Source organism: Cynocephalus volans, chromosome 4, assembly GCF_027409185.1.
Source record: "Cynocephalus volans isolate mCynVol1 chromosome 4, mCynVol1.pri, whole genome shotgun sequence".
NCBI lineage: Eukaryota > Metazoa > Chordata > Mammalia > Dermoptera > Cynocephalidae > Cynocephalus > Cynocephalus volans.
Genome location: NC_084463.1, coordinates 98,381,440 through 98,401,021, shown reverse-complemented (window position 1 = coordinate 98,401,021; position 19,582 = coordinate 98,381,440). Strand labels below are relative to the sequence as shown.

The 19,582-nt window shown below is 41.2% G+C and overlaps 1 long non-coding RNA gene across 1 annotated transcript; it reads right to left on the bottom strand.

Moving 5' to 3' along the window:
* Positions 1-12,541: 12,541 nt before the first annotated feature.
* Positions 12,542-19,334, bottom strand: LOC134375596 (uncharacterized). Its single transcript, XR_010023407.1, has 3 exons — positions 18,632-19,334; positions 18,250-18,371; positions 12,542-15,640 (listed from the first exon to the last, which is right to left on the bottom strand). It is a non-coding gene; the product is annotated as an uncharacterized LOC134375596 (long non-coding RNA).
* Positions 19,335-19,582: the final 248 nt, after the last annotated feature.

Below are 19,582 nucleotides of genomic sequence, written 5' to 3'. Positions count from 1 at the left end.
AGTGAGACACGGGCCAGCCCAGAAACACTTTAATAGCTTCTGACATCTATTTCCAAATTGTTTTTCAGAACTGCTGGCAGTTTGCGGGAGAGAACCACTTGGGCTACAATATAGGCCCTTGGGCTCTGGCCACAAGCTCCTGTTCCTGCCTTATTTTCCACTGTTTTCTCCCAACGTGCCTCCCGAACTCCCGTGCTACATGAGACAACTCACTGTTTCCCTCCAAAATGATGCTCCCATGCTTTTGTGCTTTTGTACTTCCAATTATTTTCCACCACCCTTGCCTAAGAACATCCTTCCCTTCAGACACCCTCTCACGTTAGAGTTCGACCTTTGTGGAACTGGGAACTTCTATATACTCTCTTCAAGACCCAGCTCAAATAACCCTCTCTCTGTGAACAAGTTTCAATTCTCCCAAGGAGGGTTAGTCACTCTTGCTATATGTGGTACCTGGTGGGACCCTTGGCATCCAAGCACTCACCAAGAGATGGTCACCCCCTAACCTCAGCTACATGCCCCAATCTGCAAGTTTCTCTCCTCTCCCCCTTCCTCCCTCTCTGCACCAGGCAATCACCAGGTTATACCAATTCATCTCCTAAATATTGTTGGATCCACTTAGCTCTGTCTTATTGCCATCACCATTGGTCATCACCTCTCATCAAGATTCCTGCAATGGTCTTATAAAAACAAAAGTAATATGTACATGGTTCAGAAGTCAAAATGTTCTCTAAGGCTTATAATAAAAAAGAGTAGATTCCTTCCCCACCCCTCTCCACCCCAAGCCCTGATCCTCAGAGACAACTAGCCACTTTCAACTCTTTCAGCTGTTTCCTTTGGTGTTTACTTCCATTTTTCAAATAAGACACCTACACTACTGTTTCTTGATTTTTTTTCCTTTTTTTGGGGGGGTGGTGGTGGTGGCAGCTGGCCAGTGTGGGGATCTGAACCATTAATTGCTTCTTGATTTTTAATTTCAGAGATTATCTGCTGACTTTGAATAGGAAAGATTTCTCTAATACCCCTTCCCTACCCCATCCTCCAATATAATTATATCACAATTTTTGGTTAAATCATTATGCAATATTTACGTATTATGATCAGAAGTACTATTAAAAATATTTGCCTTCTTAGATGCCAGAATCCCTTCTGGCACTGCTGTCCCTCCTGGTGAGATCTGAGCCTGTTGGGGGCAGGCGGAACACTCAGGGGCAGGGGTTGATGTGTGGTAGGTAAGTCAGGCTGGCTATCAACTGGCAGTCTGGTGGGCACCAGAACAGTCTCTGTGTGGTTCCCATGCAGGGCTCCCTGAGCTAGGTAGGTATAGCAAGCAAGGCAGAGGTAAGCCTTCTGGGGGAGCCAAAGGTAGTGCTCAAGAGGGACAGGGAGCTGTTGATTGGCAAAGGCATTGACTGATTTGAACAGATGCTGGCTTCTCAAGCAGGGTTCTGGAGTTCCTGATTGTCCCAAGTATTGTCTCTTTAGTTGCTGGATCCTGGGAAGTTCTAGGAAGCTATAAGATGGTGGGGTGGGGGTGAGTGTGGGGAGCAGTAGCAGCAGGATACTCAGGGTGCCTGGGGGAGCTACTAGTTACTAACCAGCATAAAAATATTTCAACACTTTAACAACTCATACAAGTAATTACAGTTGTTCTAAGCATACAATGGAAAAAGTGTAGGTTCTCTGGGAACACATAGCAGAAATACTTCACCCAGCTAGGGAGATAGGAACGATTTCAGACCTGAAAGATGGATGGAAACTGTTGGTTCAGACAATGTATATTTATTCAGTGCCTCTTACATGCCAGGCCCTGTACTAAATACTGAGAACACAACATTGAACAACACAGACAGGACCCCTGCCTTCCTGGAACTTACATTCTAGTGAGTGGAGACAGAACAGAAACACAAAAGATAATTTTCAACAGAAACAAGAACTATGAAATAAAGAGTGGCATATTTGGGAATGGCTGGAGTGGAAGGTTGGGGGCAAGGATGAGGCAGGTTGGCAAGGTCATGGAAGGTCTCTTTGAAGAGGTGACATCTGACTTGATATCTGAAGTATGAGACTAGCCAGCCATGTGAAGAGAGATGGAACAAGATATGCAAGATCTGTGGAGAAGAAAGATCAGAAAGTGTTAGAGCAGAATTGAAAGCAATTCAGTATGGCCAGAACATAAAGGGCAGGAGCATTGCTAGAGCTAAGGGAATGGATGTAAGATATAGGTTGGGAGTCTTGGCACCTTTCCCCCATTCTAATAATATTGTTATTGTTAAAAGTCCTACTCTGCAGTTATATGTTTGTTGTAAGATGCATTCTCATCCTCTTTGCCCTCTTTAGTATGGCAAGAAGTATAGAAACTTGCAAATTACCTTTTTTCAGATGCCCTTGCCAGTTGAAATGTGTTGGCAGGAGATTGAAAGGCCCATAAAGGGAAGAGGTCCTTGTTTTGTCCTTCTTTTTGGTGCTGACTCCAACAGCAGCAAGTGCAGCTCCTGGTTTCCTCCTTAGCTGCTGTCCCTACTCAGCAGTAGCACCCCTGTTAGACCAGTACCTACTGTGGGCCAGCTTCCCCAAGGGAGGCAGCACTTTCCTGATCTCTCTTTATCTCTTCTTACCTTTCTAAGCCCTTTCTTCCTTGGGCTACTCCCATGTGCCCACCATCTTTGTAAACACTTTCCTGCATTAAATCTCTTTCTGCTTGAAATAATCTAGAGCATCATTGGCCGATAGAATGTTCTGGGATGATATTAATATCCTAACTTTGTTGACCAATACAGTATCTAGCCATATGCAGCTATTGAGCTCTTGAAATGTGACTAGTGTCACTGAGGAACTGAATTGTCAATTTTGTTTAATAATTTAAATGTAAATATGTATGTGGTTAATGGCTACCACATTGGCCAGCACAGATCTAGAATGATTTGTTTTCCTGATGGGACATTCACCGATACAGTACTTGGTATGGAAAGTGGTCATGGGAAACTGAACTTCAAAGATGGGAATTTGGGATTGTAGTATGACCCGAGTGGGCCTGAATTCCATGATGACTTCATTGACAGTGGAAAGTAGGACACTGTGTCAGGGAAGAACTCCAACCCCACAGAAGACAGCAAGGAGTAACAGGACTCCAAATTGGCTTGCCACAACTCCATAGATGCTGAAAGTAGACAAGCCTCCGTCAATCACAAAAAGACAGTTTATTACTTAGCACAGCAAACAGCAGGGCCAACAGCATGGTAGAGCTGGTTTCCCTGCCCTCAAGTCCCATGGGGCAATACAATAGTCAAGATGGCAGCTACACGTACTCGTATAATGGGGCTGTGCTGTTGCTGAGGAACCCTGGGCCGAGGGCTTAGAACCTTTTATAGCAGCAGTCAATAAGCCAGTCTCCTTCCTCTGGGGAGTGAATAGTTGTACGGTAGTCACACTGTGGTCACCTTAACCAACCTAATTGCCTTTGTGATTAAGTAAAGAAATGACTCAGGGTCTGAGAATACTTAGTCTTTGCAATCTGGAACACTCAACAAGGATGGACAGGGACAGGAATCTTTTTTTTTTTTTTTGGTGGCTGGCCAATACGGGGATCTGAACCCTTGACATTGGTGTAAGCTCAGGGTTCTAAACTCTCAGTTTGGGGGATGTTCAGAGAACCACAGAGCTTCTGTTATGGCGCTAAAATAATTTCATTTACCTATTATAGCTGCAGGACTAATATAATTGAAAATCAGATCCAAACCTTGATCCTGTGGGTGCCCCAGATTTCTTACATGAAAGTTAGGGCATTGAATGGTAAGGAATGGGACCCTGAGATTTGGAATGGAGACATTTAGTTCAACTAAGACAAATATGAGAATCTGGAATGCTTAAATCCTGAGCTCCAGAAAATTAGAAAAGAAGCTTAAGGGCCTCTTTTCTGTCCAATTTCTTAGGGAAGCATGGGAGTGTGATCATGTTTTTTAAAAAAAAAATCAGTCTCTGCATATGGAACAGAGAGAGAGGGAGAGGGAGAGGGAGAGGGAGAGGGAGTGTGTGTGTGTGTGTGTGTGTGTGTGTGTGTGTGTGTGTGTGTGTGTGTGTTGTGAGAGAGGAAGAAAGAGAGAGAGTGAGAGCACACATGTCCATGAAGGTACCTGTATCCCTCCTAAGACTGTTCAGGACCCCTATGTTCAAAGACGGAATGTAAAAATTCAAAGCTCTTTCCAAGTTAAATGAATTTAGGTGTCCTAACTCCTCCAAATCATTTTGGCTCTATGTCCTGCCCTGCCTGTTATTATTGTACTGGAGGCAGGCAAGGTCCCTGTGGAAACACAAAGTTCCCAATCATAAATACATCAGCTAGATGTATTCACAGCCTCTTGCCAAGTCTGATTCCAATCCTCCTCTTGGGAGCTTACATTTCCCTCCCATTTGTCCCATATTTTTATTATTTGTTTATTGAAATGCTCCACTTGCTGGGATATTCTCCCAAGAAAGTATGTCATCGTGCTATCTTGTTGTGGTTGGGATTCAGGGAGTGAAGAAGAGTCTGGCAAATTAATACACAGAATCACATTATAGAACATTAAGTATGAACTGTTTCTAATGCTCATGCTTTTGAGCTTTTCAGGCTGAGGCCAACCCCAGGAATCTTTGTTAGAGACTTCAGCCTGCTGCCCAAGTACTCCAGAATAATTATATACAACTATAATAATTAGCTATCATTTACTAAGCACCAAAGACTTCAAATATATGTCATCTCACTTAATTTTATAACCATAAATACAGTTAGCTAACAATATACTTAAATAGCTAACAAATATTTAAAGCTTACCCATAAGCCAGATTCCATGCTGTAACAGACAGTGTTGCCTACCCAACAGCCATCCTACCCCTTCTCTACTAACAGAATTCTAATTTTATTTAGATATTCATCCCTCAGGAGAAGGGACTGTATCTCCAGCTTAACTGGCCAAGCCAGTCATGGTGATCCTACTCCCCTTTGTCAGTGACTGGACTAAAGGCAGGCTTGTTACCCAGCTCTGGCCAAAGCTGTGAGAGAGCATCAGTGAAGAGTTTCTGGGAAAGGTTTTTCACTCTTAGAAAGACACAAAAGAAAGAGATGACCCTCTTCTGCTGTTGCATATTGTAGTGTTTGGATGTGATGCCTGGAACTGTGGCAACCATCTTACAACTATAAGGGAAGCCAGCCTAGAAAAGCCTACATACTGAGGTTGGAAGAGCATAAAGATGGAAAGAAACTGGGTCCTTGATGAACTAACCAATTCTGAAACTTCTGTACTTCGAGATTTCTTGTTACATTAGATAATAAATTTTCCTTATTGTTTCAGCCATTTTGAATTTTTCTTTGTTACTTGGAGCTGATGACATCCTAGCTGATACACATGTATTTTCTCATTTAATTGTCACCAAAAATTGGTGAGGATAGTATTATTGTCCCTGTTTGACATATTAGAAAATGAAGGCTCAGAGAAGTTGGGTAATTTGTCCAAGGTCACAGAGACAGGAAATAGCAGAATAAATAGCATTTGAACCTAGTTCTGCTTGACTCCAGAGTCCTTAGCCACATCATACTAAGAAAGACAATGAAAATTGAACCTGGTCTGGCTGACTCCAAAGACTATGTTCTTTTTCTTCCATATTTCATTGCCTCCCAATTTCTGGGATGAAATTCCCAGAAACTTGAAACTATGATGTATGGTATTTAAAATATGATACCCCCACCCCCAGAGAATAAGAAGAGACAGCCAGTGGATGCAAGGCAGGATGGTTGCAAGTGACACACAAGTTGGCTTGGCCTCAGTCCCTCATTACCAGCAGACTGGGCTTTTCTTGCTACTGGGGCTTGAGAACATCTGATGAAAAGGACAGCCTGGCTCCAGTGAGATACAACTGGACTAACTCTGGTGCCTTTGAGCATGAAATGCCTCTCTTGTCCCTGGTATTTAGTTTAGTCCCACCTGGATGAGCCTAACCACTTTTCTAACTGCCCTACTAGGAAATTACTTGGCATCATCCCTTGGTAGGGATGTCAGGAAGAGATTTCTATCAACAAATGCAGAATTGGATAAAATGAGTTGAGAGCCATTCCTTTACTGAAGAGTCTAGAATGATATGAGAGGTACCAGATAGTTTTGTTTTTTTTTTTTTCAATTCTACTGAAAAAATATGGCAGGAAAGAGGAACACAATCAATTCAAATATTTTGGAGCATCTTGCAGTTACCAGGCCCTGTCCAGGAAATGGTGATACAAGACTGAACAATACAAGATGAACAATACGAGACTAAGCTCAGTCTAAGCTCCGTCTAGCAAAAAGGCTAGGGCATGTGGCCATGTACTTAAAATAAGTAGACTATATTCAGGATTTAACAAGTAAAACATAATGTGTGGCACATACCTCAAGCAAGAAGAGGTGATATGTGACTGGAGCCATTGAGGACATTGACAGGTGACATTGAGATGAGATTTGTACAATGGGTAGGCTTTGGACAGCTAGAAATGGGAAAGCAGGACGGAAAAGAAGAACCAAGGCAAGAAATCTCCATGTCTGCAGAGAATGTGTCATTCTCATTCTGGCTGGAGCATTTGTTACTTTATTATTTTTTTAACTGAAATATAATTGATTATACATATTTGTGGGGTACAGAGTTGAACAGCAATATCTATGTATAATATGTGATGATGAAATCAGGATAATTAGTATATTCATTATTACAAAACATAATCACTCTTTGTGACCATTTACCAATTTCTCGCCAACCCCCTTCCCACTTCGCACCTCTAGTAATCTCAGATGCTCTCTTCTTTGAAAGTTCAACGTATTACTGTAATTGTTGTATCTTCCTTTCTTTCTTTTTTTTAGCTTCCACTTACAAGTGAGGACATGTGGTATTTCTCTTTCTGTGCCTGGCTTATTTCACTTAACATAATTTTCTCAACATTTGTTATTTATAGTGGGAGACAAGCCTAGAAAAAGCATTTTAGGTCATCCTAGGAAAGGTCCAACATGCCAGGGCAGATAACTTGGTATGAATCTGGTGGGAAATGAGCCACGGAAGGCTTTAGATCAGAAACATGACATACTTAGCATTATACTTTAATGTATGTTAATTCCACATGTACAAACAGAATTCATGTGGGAAAAGATGAGGAGTAGGGAGATCAATATACAGACTTAGGAGATCCCTTCTCCCTGACCCCCTAGTGAAAGCATGGTTTCTAGTGGAGCCTTAGCAGAAAGACAGCTTCAGCATCTGGGAGGAAACTCGCAACTCACTCTGAGGTTTCCCACCCAGCTGGGGGCTCACACATGTCATAGTGTACACAGCAGAGGTGCTGACAGAACCAGAGGGCTGGGATCAGTTACACAGAGCTGAGCTGCAGAGAATCATCAATGAAGACAGGAAGCCCCTGAGGATCCCAAGGCAGCCTCCTCTCACCAGCTGCGCAGAGCTCAGAAGCAAGAGTTCAAGGTTCTGGGATGTCTGGAGGGCTTAGATACTTGGAATGGTAGTGTCATCCCAGGATGTGAGGATGGGGCTGCAGGGGGTGGAGTGGGATGTCTGAAATATCCAGTAACCCTCTTACTAAGAAGTTGGGCCAGTTCTGCATGATTTCCGGGAGCAGCTCAGTGTTTTGACCCCAGATCTGGGAGTCGGGGGCTGAACTGCATTTCCTCTGTACTGTTACTGGCTGCAGACAACGCCTGCCATAACCTGCCTTTGGGCCCTGGACAAGCCCTTTTCTGTGTCCTCTGGATTTCTTTCTATTCGATTCATCACCTATTTGAGGCTCTGAGAATCAGTGTTGGCCTCTCCTTGACAAGCTCCAGCCAGACACGTACATGTCTCCTGCACCTTCTTTAAGACCAGCACACTCGGCACATTCCTTCTTGATGGTCTGTGAGCAATGCAGAGTTTTATGAAAGTAAGGTGGCCCCATGAAGTCATCACTCTTTACATAGCAAACCCTGCAGGTAACATAAACAAGTGAAGGGAACTGGATTAAGAGAATGTTACAGTCTTCTGATGGATATACTTTGTTTCTGTATCTCTGCAGAGAAACATGCTGTTCCCCATTTCCTGAAATTCCTGGCTCTTGTGGCCTACTAAGCTCCATCTCCCTACTTTTCACAGAGACACTGGTACTAAGAAATATTTCTCCCCTTAAAAAAAACAAGAGTGCAAGTATGACAAAAGGGTGTGGTGGAGACTAGCAAGTTACAAAACATGTATGGCATCTAGGAAGGACGAACAATGCTCAGCTCATGTGGGAATGAATGGCAGCTTGGCCAGATCTGATTTTTTACAGAAGTTGGAGATTCAGAATTTTAAGTGAAATCTCCCAGTTTAAAAATGTTGGCAACACAAATTTTAAAAAAAATTTTGCGTGGGAAAACAAAGTATATCCCTGGGCTAAATCATCCTGATAATTTACAACCTCTGTCCCACAGGGTCAGGTCTAAGCTCCTTAGCTTGGAACTCAAGCCATTCCTGACCTGACATTTTCTCATTTCCTTCCACTTCCCAACTGTGCTTTCACACTCTTCCCACCACACCAACCCACTGGTGGCCTCCAAACCCTGACCCCTCCTGCCTTCACAGGTCTCTGTCTGCAATGCACGTACTCCCTTTCTCTGCCTGGGAATTTCCTGTGCAATTTCTCAAGGCACAGATCAAACTACATGTTCTTCTGACAGATACCCTTCTTTTTGTAATGTATTCTTTTCAAGCAGACCTTTGGCCACACTGTCTTGGATTTGCTGGTTTCCTTTTCTGTTGTTCCAGCCAGAGAAGTCCCCGAGGGCAGGGACTTTCATAGTCTCTGCCCTCAGAACCTAGGATAGGGGATGAGAAATAGGCCAAGAGAGTAAAACAGTTTAATCAGAGCAGAAAATGAAAATTCAAACAAGATAAGAGAGCCAGAGTCAGGAATTGAGATGATTGAAATAGGATGGGAAGGAGGATGCAGTGAATGGTATTAAGACACAAGCTGTGTATGAGGTAAGGGTGTCTGAAGCCTGTTTTTACAGGGTGCTGAGAGTGTGATAGGCAGAGAGATGGTTTCACTGCATTAATGTCTTAGTACTGGGTTCTGCTACCAGCTTTATGGTCTGATGAGCTTCTCTTCTTCACTTCAAGGACTCATTCTCTCAGCAAACATCTATTGGGCATCTACTCTGTGCCAGACACTGTTGGGCACCATAAATATAGAGAGGAATCAGATATGACCCTTGTGCTTGAGCTTATTATCTAGTGGAGGAAATGAACACATAAATAGATAACGACAAGAAAATGAAATAAATGCTGCAATGGAGAGTAGCGCAGTGGCTATGGTAGCACAGACGAAGGGCTCCTGATTCATTAAGGGCCAGAAATGGTAATTTACCTGAGGTCATACAGCTAGAGAGGAGCATAATCAGGATTAAAACACTGGCTCTGGTTGGCCAGTTATCTCAGTTGGTTGGAGTGCAGCCTTTAACACCAAGGTCACGAGTTTGGATCCTCCAGCCACTAAAAAAAATTAAATACAGGAAAAAAATAAAACCCCAGCTTGTTAGACTTAAAAGTCCAATATTTTTCCACTGTAGTAAATTGAGAGAAGACAGAAGTGACTTTATGGTTAAGGAGGAAATTTTTGTGTGTCAGCTTGGTTAAGGTGCAACTGTATGGTTCTAGGTTAAAGCTGGTTAAAACGATTGTTGCTTGAGACTTGGGAAGTGGAAGTGAATAAGCAGCCATTCTGAAGGTCATGGGAGTTCCTTACAGCAACAGCAGATGAAGAGGTGCCAGCAGGTTCCAGCTTCTCTTCACTCTCCTGCACTCCACATACAGGTCTCCACGACTACTGATCCTGCTGATCAATAGTATCTCCAAGCCCACCACCAGACATTTGGCTATGAACCCACAGATTTCTCCTGTAGATGTCTCCATCAGCTCTTCCTTTGCAGCCCCTCTACAGCAGCTGGGTGTGCTTGGCTTCTTCTGGGATTGACTGGTTGGTGATTCTACTTATTACCGCTTCCTCCCACTTTCAGAGCAGCACTTCCCCAGCTAATCACACAATTGTGTAAGTTCACATTCCTATAATAAATCACTTACTCCTTAACTCATAGTAGTTCTGCTTCCTTAGTTGAACACTGACTGAAACATTGTGTTTTTCCCAAGGAAGAAAATAACTGAATGAATAGATTAAGGTTAGAGGTCTAACTTCACCAGTATCTCCATAACTCCAGTGCCCTGCACTTACTAGTTCAGAAAATATTTGTTGAATTGGATTGAATTTTTAGCTTGCTCCCAGTTCTTCATTGGTATGATATCACTGCAAAGAACAGTTTCTGGGAAAGCTTTCTTTCCTTTTCTTTTTTGTTTTTTGGGTTTTCTTGCTTCTGTTTCTTTTCCTAAGATCAATTCAAAGGTATAGAGTCCTTCATGGTTCAAGCTCTGGAGTCTTGACCCAGGACAATATCTGTTATGTTGGCTATATATGTTCTTCATCTGCTGAGGTACAATAGATTTTCCTCTCACTTTAATTTTCCTCTCTCACCCTCACCTTCTGTCCCTTGCAAAAGCAGAGAAAAACCTCACTCTTGTACATTTTCTCCAAAGAAAGTATTTCACACTCTAATCAAATCAGCAAAAAAAGAGATATATTGAGTTACTCTTATGGGACTGTTCCTCTGACCTGGCTAGGCTGGAAGTGGGAGAAACAAAGACATCTGGAAGTTGAGGCTCTGCTTACTTGGGCTGGACAGACAGCAATCAACTGTGAACCACTTAATTCCAGGGGAATTTCCTTCTTGCTACTTAGACCATTCAGCACTTATTGGGAGAAGACATGCTCACTTTGCCTCCTGGAAGCCTGGATTAAATGTTATTTCAATTAGACAACCATTTATGGAATGTCTGTCTTAACCTAGGCCCTGTGCTAGCAGCTGAAGATACTGCCCTTAAGATACTACAGCCTATGGGGGAGAGAAACACAATGAGTTATAGCACAAGTCAGCCTATAGTAAGTGCTAGAAAAGAGGCATAAACAAGGAACTATGGAACAGAGGATGAGGCACTTATATCTGATAAAGGAGTGGTAGAGTGGGGCAAAGAAACCTAAGAGAGGTGTTAAAGAATGTGCAAGCATGGGGAGCTAACATTTATTAAGCGCTGAGCTGGGTTTCACAGAGGAAGGTGAATGAGGCTTACAGTTACTCATTGATAATCTATCCTGTGCCAATCACTGAGTTAGGTGCTTTAAATATTTTATCACATTAAATCTTCCCAAAAACCAATCTGGAGGAAATGGAAGCACAAAGAAGTGATGTAACTTGTTCAAGGACTTGAAAGCTGTAGAATTGGGATTCAAATCCAGTTCTGACTTCGAAGAACATTCCCTGCTCTCATTTGTGCTTAAGAGAGTTATTTTCAAAAAATAGTGTGATGGACTATAAAGAATGAGAAGGATTTTGACAGATTTAGAAAGGCAAGGAGGTGGAAGAAAGGATGGGATAAAGGCATTGTGGGCAGAGGAAGAAGGGAAGGGGTACAGCCACCGGGCAGGGTGTGAAGGTTTGAAGCCTGTTTGAGGAACCTTAGGCAGTCTGTTATGACTGGGGGAAGACATTGCCACATGCCCATATCACTATCTTCTTGGATTCAACATGCCATTCATTAATTTAACACTTCTGGGGATTCAGAACTCAAAAAGCCTCAGTCCTTGCTCTCAAGGAGTCTCCAATCTAATTATAATCTGGTAAGATAACTACTATCACCACTGATTGCCTTGCATGCTTCAGTGCAGGATGTATGTGTGTTGTGTGTGTATGTGTACATACTCATACAAGCACAATCAGTTCTCAACACATATACTCTCTGGGCTCTCCAGAAGTGTGTGTTCCTTTATTACCTCTGCCTTTAACAAGGCTCGGATTTGAATTGCTGACCTTGAAGTGATAAGTTTAAATCCCATAGCATCTCAACAAATGTCCTTTCAACCCAAGAGGGACCTGACCTGATCTTCCACTAGCTCACTTAGAAAATAACGGTCAGCTCCAGGGTTGCAAGGAAAAAATCTTAATTGGAACTGACAAGAAAGTGGAAATGTTCTACCATTTCTCTGCAGGCTCCACAAGTGCTCAACACTTCTTGAAAGAGAATACGGCTCCAAGCTTTCATTCAGCTGGCTGGAGCAGAGTTTTAAAAAATGCATTTCATCTCTGGCAAATCACAGCAGAACGTCATAAACAGCTGGAAACTCTCTGAGGTGAAGACAAGTTGAATATTATGTTTGGATTTATAGCCCCCTCTGCCATGACAGCTAATTTCTATTTCTGACAGGGTTATTATTTCCATCTTTATGAAATATATTGGCTCTCACCTTGGATGATTACTGATTACCATCAGCTTCTTACCTGAGGCAACTTAGCACTCGGGTGAACCTAAAAAAAAGTGCCCTTTTTACAAAAAAAATAAATAAAATAAAATAAACTAGTGAAAACTCAATGTGTGAGACTATGTCTTTATTTCTATTTTCATTTGCAATTCCCTTTGGCTTTTGAATGATCAAGCCATTCATCAGTGTCAAATCACTGTCCAGAGCACATTTTTTTGCCACTTCAGTTCCAAAATGGATTAAATGGCAGTAACTTGTGTTAAATCTGGTGCTCTCTCGTGAGATACTGTGGTAATCACAAACCCAGAAACTTTTAGGGCATAGACAAGACCTCAGTAGCCATACAGGGTCTAAGGCTTTTATCCAAAGGTAAACACCACAATCTTCTGAAACTTAATAGAGTTCCCCAAGTTATTCTGGCAAGCACTCCTGATAGAGGACCATTAAGAGTCTAACATCCCTCATTTTGCTTTTTGAGGTGGACATTCCATATGTCCTTTTATTTCTCCATGCCTTTGCTTCTCCTTTTTCCTCTGCCTTGATATTGTTGATATTCTCTCTTCACATCTCTGCCCAGTAAAATTCTGTTGACCTTCTGAGGCCCATCCCAGATGCTACTTCTGCTATGAAGCCTTCTGTGATGGAAAGAATCCTTCTTTTCTTCTTCTCTCCATAGCATTTTTTAAGTACCTTTATAAATGTCTTGTGTTATCACCTTCTCTTATGGTTTATAGAACTATCTGCATGTCTGTCTTCCCCTCTCAACTGTGAACTCCAAGAGGATAAAGGTTGTACCTTATTCATTTTTATATCTCCAGGCAGGGCCTGGCATGGGGCCTGGCAGTCATTCACTGAATGAATGAGGAAGCTGATACCCAAAGAAGTAAAGAGACTTTACATTGGTCTGCTTAATTTAGCCAGATCTGAGCTTCCTCTGCATTTATTCAATAAATTGCTTGTAAAGAAAAGATGTGCAAGAATGTGAAGGGGAAGAACCTAAATGCCACTATATTTTTAATACTTTTTGAAAACATCACTTCTCCAACAAAAGTGATAGCAGCTGGTTTAATCTGAATTAGTAATGGAAGAATGGATGTCAACTTGAACTTGAGGATGTGTTTTCATTAAAGCAGACAATCCCACAAAATTCCAAATCTTAATTGATTGGTTCAGTGTAAGGTATGTTAGCCTGAGAATCAGAAGACCTGCCCCCTGGTTCCTGTATGACTTTGTATAAGTTATTTTACCTCTCTGGGTTTGACTCTTCTTCTGTAAAATGAGGGGATTAAACTGGTTTATCTCTGAGGTTTCTTCTAGCTCTGAGGTTCTATGACCTTAGCCCAAATCATTAGTCAACTAATATAGCAGTTTCTTAATTTTGGCCTACTCCATACTTAGGAGAATGAAGAATTCTAATATGGTAAGTTTTAAAAAATACATTATTAAATAATAATACCATAAGTACTTAAAAGGAAACTTGGAAAACAGAGAAAAAAGAATCAACCATAGCTGTACCACCCTAATGTGTTAATGTTTGTACATATTTTCTTCCATTATTTTTGATATTCACATGTATATACTTTTTCCACTTACTAAGCATTTTCCTTGATGTTATTTGTAATTGTCATTTTAAATGACTACATATTGAGTAGGTGTGTGGGATATGTTAATATTTTCTATTGTGAGATAATTATGTTGTCTTCAAGTTTTTGATGGCACTGAAATTTAAATCTCTGTAAACATAACTTCACTCATATTTTGGATTATTCCCACACATGGGAATCCTAGATCAAAAGTATAGGGGAGGAAATATATCTTTTCCTTCTACCCTTCTAAGTTCTTGGCTGGTAACAAAAGACAGATTAACAAAAGCATTCACATTTATTTAATTTAAGTTTTACATGACATAGGAGCCTTCATAAGAAAATGAAGGCCCAAAGAAATGGTTAAACCTCAGCATTTTTATGCTAGGTTTGATGAAGGGTAGAAAAGCATGGAAAAATACGATAGGACAAAGGGGATATGAGCTAAGTGTAATAAACTGGGGGAAACTTAACAAGGCCTGTTTGTTCAGATTGCTCTTGGTGTCCCTCCATCTTGGAGATAAGGATGTTTCTTTCCTCTGGGTATAGGGATACCTCTCACAAGAGGGTCTTATGACCTGTTTTAGGGGAGAAGGGCAAGGGTAGGTCAGGGAGATCTTCTTGCATCTGCCATATTCTCTAATTCCTTCAGCTTAAAATATTCAATATGCCAAGGTGCCATATATTGGTAGGGTGTTCTAAATCCCATCGAAGGGTATGGACATTTTAATCACTATTATTACACATTACCATGGTTTATTTTAGTGAGCATCTGTGATTTTGCTCCTTTTATCATCCTCTGAAACCAAGCCCACCCTCACGCCCACTCCATATGCTCTGGGAATAACTGACTTTACCCACACTCTTTAATTGTTCTATATCTTGATTGTGATGGTGGTTACAAAATCTATGTATGTGTTAAAATTTATGGAACTGTACTCCAGAAACAGGTTTCTGTACTGTATTTTAATTAAAATTTTACTGTATGGTAATTTAACTATTCTATACCATAAAAAAGTATATTATGTTGTATGTAATATTTTAGAATTGTTTTCATTTATATTGCTAAGAGTCATCCATATTGTTGCATGTTGCTGTACTTCATTCATTTTAACTGTTGTTTTTCCATTGTGTGAATATATCACAATTTTTTCACCCATTCTTCCGCTGATGATCATTTGGGTTGTTTCTGATCATGTAAACAGTTTGTTGTCAATATTCTTGTTCATGTCTCCTATTGAAATATATGAATTTCTCTAAGATATTTAGATACGAATGAAATTGTTGGGTCATTCTTTCTCCTGAAGTTGAACATGTGAATCTTCAGCTTTAGGAGAAAATGCCATTCCATTTTGAGATATTAGACATAATATTTGAAGCTGTGAAAATGAAGATAAAAGTGTAAAAGAAAAAGTGGAGGAATGGAAACCAAGCTTTGAGAAGTTGCTGTAGCACTCTGCTATTCATCCAAGAGACTTTGCCCAAATTTCTCCCTAAAAAGAAGCCTTCCCTCCTCACACACCAGCCAGTCAGAGGCTTCTTCCTCTAGGTTCCCAAGGCACCTGTTTCATGCCACACTTTAGGTAACTATCTGACTGCATTGAGATAACTGTTCCTTCTACTAGGTACTGAGCTGCTTGAGGGCAGAGGCCCAGTATCTTTGTATTCCATGTGCCTAGGACACAAAAGAGAAATCAATAAATATTTCAGTAAATGAATGTTTTCTAATAAATCTACCTCCACTTTCCCAGTATAACAAACATAATTTATTGTTTCCTTAATAATGTAGAATATAGGGCTGGCCGTTTAGCTCAGTTGGTTAGAGCCTAGTGCTGATAATACCAAGGTAAACAGGGTTCATTCCCTATACCAGCTGCAAAAAAAAATGTAGAATATAAATACTGTTTCCATGGTAGTTGGGTTGTATCCTTACTTGGAATATAAGTTCTTCATGAGATAAGTGTTTTGTAAGTATTTTTCTCCCAGGCTGTAGCCAACCTTTTCATTCTTATAACAATGTCTTTCACAGATCATTGCCTTTACATCTTTGTAAAAAATCAATTGACCTGACACTTCCACTTATAGAAAGATGGAGTATATTTACTTTTCCCTATCCCTCCTGCTTGGTACAGCTAAAAACCCTGGATATTATATATAAAACATTATACATAAAACATACACAAAAAAATCCTGAAAGGTAGGGAGAAGGCAGACCAGTTAAGGACCTAGGACCCAAGGAATACATGGTGGTAAGTTCCCTGGGTTTTCTTTCTGTCTTATATATCCCAGGTTGGGTACTGGAGAAGCTGGCAACCCAGAAATTTTTTTTTGAAAAGCCCCATGAAAAGTTTGCTTTCTCTAGTCAAAGGACCAGGAAAGCAGCAGCCTCGCAAGACAGAAAACTTTCAGACAATAATGCTCTACTACAGCCAAATACCACTGAAAAACCACAGCCCTACCCCTGACCCCCACCAGCAAAGGCCAAGTGGAGAGCTTAGACTTCCACCCAACTCCTTCTTCCACCTCCTGGGTTCAAGTCAGAGAAGACAGAGTGGAGAGCTTGCACTTTCATTCTCAATGGGGAGTAACAAGGCCTCTCCTAATACTTCGCCCTTCCCCTCATCAGCAGATACCACATGCGGAACATGTAATTCCACCTGCACCTGGTGATGATGAGATACCAGACAAGGCCTAGTGGAGAGTCAGGACTTTCACCTCCAATCAGTGGTAATAAGGCCATCCTGTCCCCCCACCTAGCTAAACTGAAATGCATGCATTTCCCCAAATTCCAATGTTTATGCCTATGAGTTTGCCACTACTGTTTCTTTCTCTGCTTTGAACACCCTTTCCTCCTTTGTCTTTTGAACTTCTTTCTTTTAAGCCCCTGCCTAAATATTGTCTTCTTGGTGACCTTTCCTTACTAGCTTCCAGGAAGAGTTAATGGTTCCTTAATGCTTTTCTCACAACTTCATAATACCATCGACACCGTATTATATGGCAATTATCTGTCTATGTGTCTGTCTCCCCAACTAAATTATGAGTTTTGAAGGGCAGTGATCATGTTTATTCATGTTTCTCCAGACCCTGGCATAGGGCTTCAGCCACAGTGAGTACTCAATAATGAATAAACTTTATTATATCTAAGTTCTTTAATGTTTAACTAAAATCATTTTTAGAAGGACAGAAAAGACATATCTAACCTTTAGAATTACTCTAATGCTATACAACATAAATTTTTTTACAGTGATCACCCAGATCTACTTTTACCATAATGTTAGCATGGAGCTAGTATGCTGCTCCATGTAGTTTGCTTTTAGATTGACCATTTTCCCTTTTAATTCTTCATTTGTACACAGATCATTTTGGTTTTCAAATTTAATATTCATCCAAGAAAGACAGAATGATACAGTGGGAGAAGTATGGGCTTTGGAGCCAGACCTAAATTTAAATATTGGTTTGACTCTGTTGCAGTATTTTCCAAAAATGGCCAGTGTCCCTGCCAACCTGGGCTCAAATTGCAGATTCATGAATGAAAACAAGTATTGTTGTTCTGGGCCAGTTTTGCAGTAATGTTATTTAGCAATGATAACCAGATCAAACTTTGGTACTGGAACTGGGATGCTATGAGGGTGGTTCAAAAAGTTGGTGGAAAAATAGAATTTAAAGATAATATGAATCTTTTCCATGAACTTTTTCAAGTACTCTTGTACAGGATCTAGGCCCTACCCCAGACCTACACAATCAAAATTTGCACTTTACCAAGATCTGTAGGTGGTTCCTATTGAACATTAAGGTTTGAGAACCACTGGTCTAGACCATAGGCTCTGAGGCCAAACTGCTTAGGTTTAAATCCTGGCTTTACCATTTACTTATATGTGACTTTAGGCAAACTATTTAACCTCCTTCCTATGCCTCAGTTGCCTCATTTGTAATTAAGGATAATTATAGTTTCTACCACATAAAGTAGTTGTAAGGACTGAGTTATTACGTAAAATGCTTAGAACAGTACTTGGCATCTAGTAAGCACAAAGATTAGTTAAAATAATTCATCACTAATGTCACTTCTTATGATCAGGGTCAGTTTTATAAGACCCTTGTCTTTCCATTTCTACTCCATTACCTGTCATTTTGACATTCCTTGTAGAGGAAAGGACACTTGGAGGTCAGAAGACCTTGGGTTATAAAGCCCAGCTCTCTTCAATTCCTAGCTGTGTGTAAGTGGGTGAGTTCTTGAACATCTGTGTTTTTCTCATTCATGACATGGGGGACTTTAATTATACCTACCTCACTGAGATATTGCGAAGCTCAAATCAAAGAAGGTATATAAAATTACAAAATCTTCTATTAACATTTCATTTACCATCTTTCCAAGAGTTCTTAAGCAATTGGCCTCAAAACAGGACGCCCTGCAAGATCAGAGAGAGAGTGAAGGGAGGGCCACAAGATTAATCTGTCCCACTTCACCATTTTCTGAAGGTGCAGGCTTGGGTTTCAACAATAACAATAATTTTCTTAGACGTCGGAGAGTATTTTTAGCTAATGGGCAAGTAGTAGTAGGAAATTTAAACGCTGTTACTTATTTTCTCTTCCTAATTCTGCTTCATTCACGAACATGAACAGTCACACACATTTGCATAGTGGTTCACAATTTATAAAGAATTCTTACCTACATTGTGTATCACAACATCCCCATAGGGTAGTATTAACCCCATTTTTCAAGAAAGAAACTATGTTAATAGGAGAACGCACATTAAAAACTCCTTTTGACTCGAGCATTTCTACCGGATCCGATGTTGTCAAAAGCACAAAACTTAAAGAGGGAAGGCAACCACAAAACTTGATTGGATCTTCAACAGTACCAGGCACTGGCTTCGATTTTGTGGCCGCAAGTAACTATAAATTGGACCCCTTTTCTCAGGTAAAATCGAGGCGACAAGACCTTCTCCACAAAATTGTCGTGTGATTAAGAACAAAGTCTGAGGGTGAACCTACCACGTCGTAGGACCTCAAATAAATCCCTTTTCCTTCTTGCCTTTGACAGATATACCACGAGATATCAGTATCATTCTCACTTCACACGTGGAGGAACCCGAAGTCGAGAACGCTTGGGTTCCCCTTCTCTACTTGCGACTCTGTAACTCCAGATCGGGTACGGGAAACAGCGATGTCCCCTGCGTCAGTTCTCGTAGCGTGGATTATCTCTCTTCGAGCTGCCGTATGAGGTACTAAAGGCCGTTGATAACTGCCTCCATGATTCTGAGAAATCCGATTCTAATCCTCAATGGGGCTTCAGGGACAAAGCTGCCTTCCTACCTCCCTAACCTGGCTAAAGGTCGCCGCAAAGCCGCAGCTCCAGCTGCCGACGCCATCTTTGCTGCTACGTGTGACGCTACACGTAGCGGAGCGCGCAGCCGATTGGCTGGGAGACAGCACCGGAGGAGAGGCGCGCGAAGCCAGAGAGAGGGGGGTATGTAGTTTCTCCAAGGAAACTACAACCCCAGACTTCCTTGCGCGTGCTACGGCAAACCTGAAGCGAAAGAGGATGGACCGTGTCTTAGGACCACAACTCCCAGCACCCTCCGCGATGTCTGTTCCTTTCATAAAGCGGTGGAAAAGA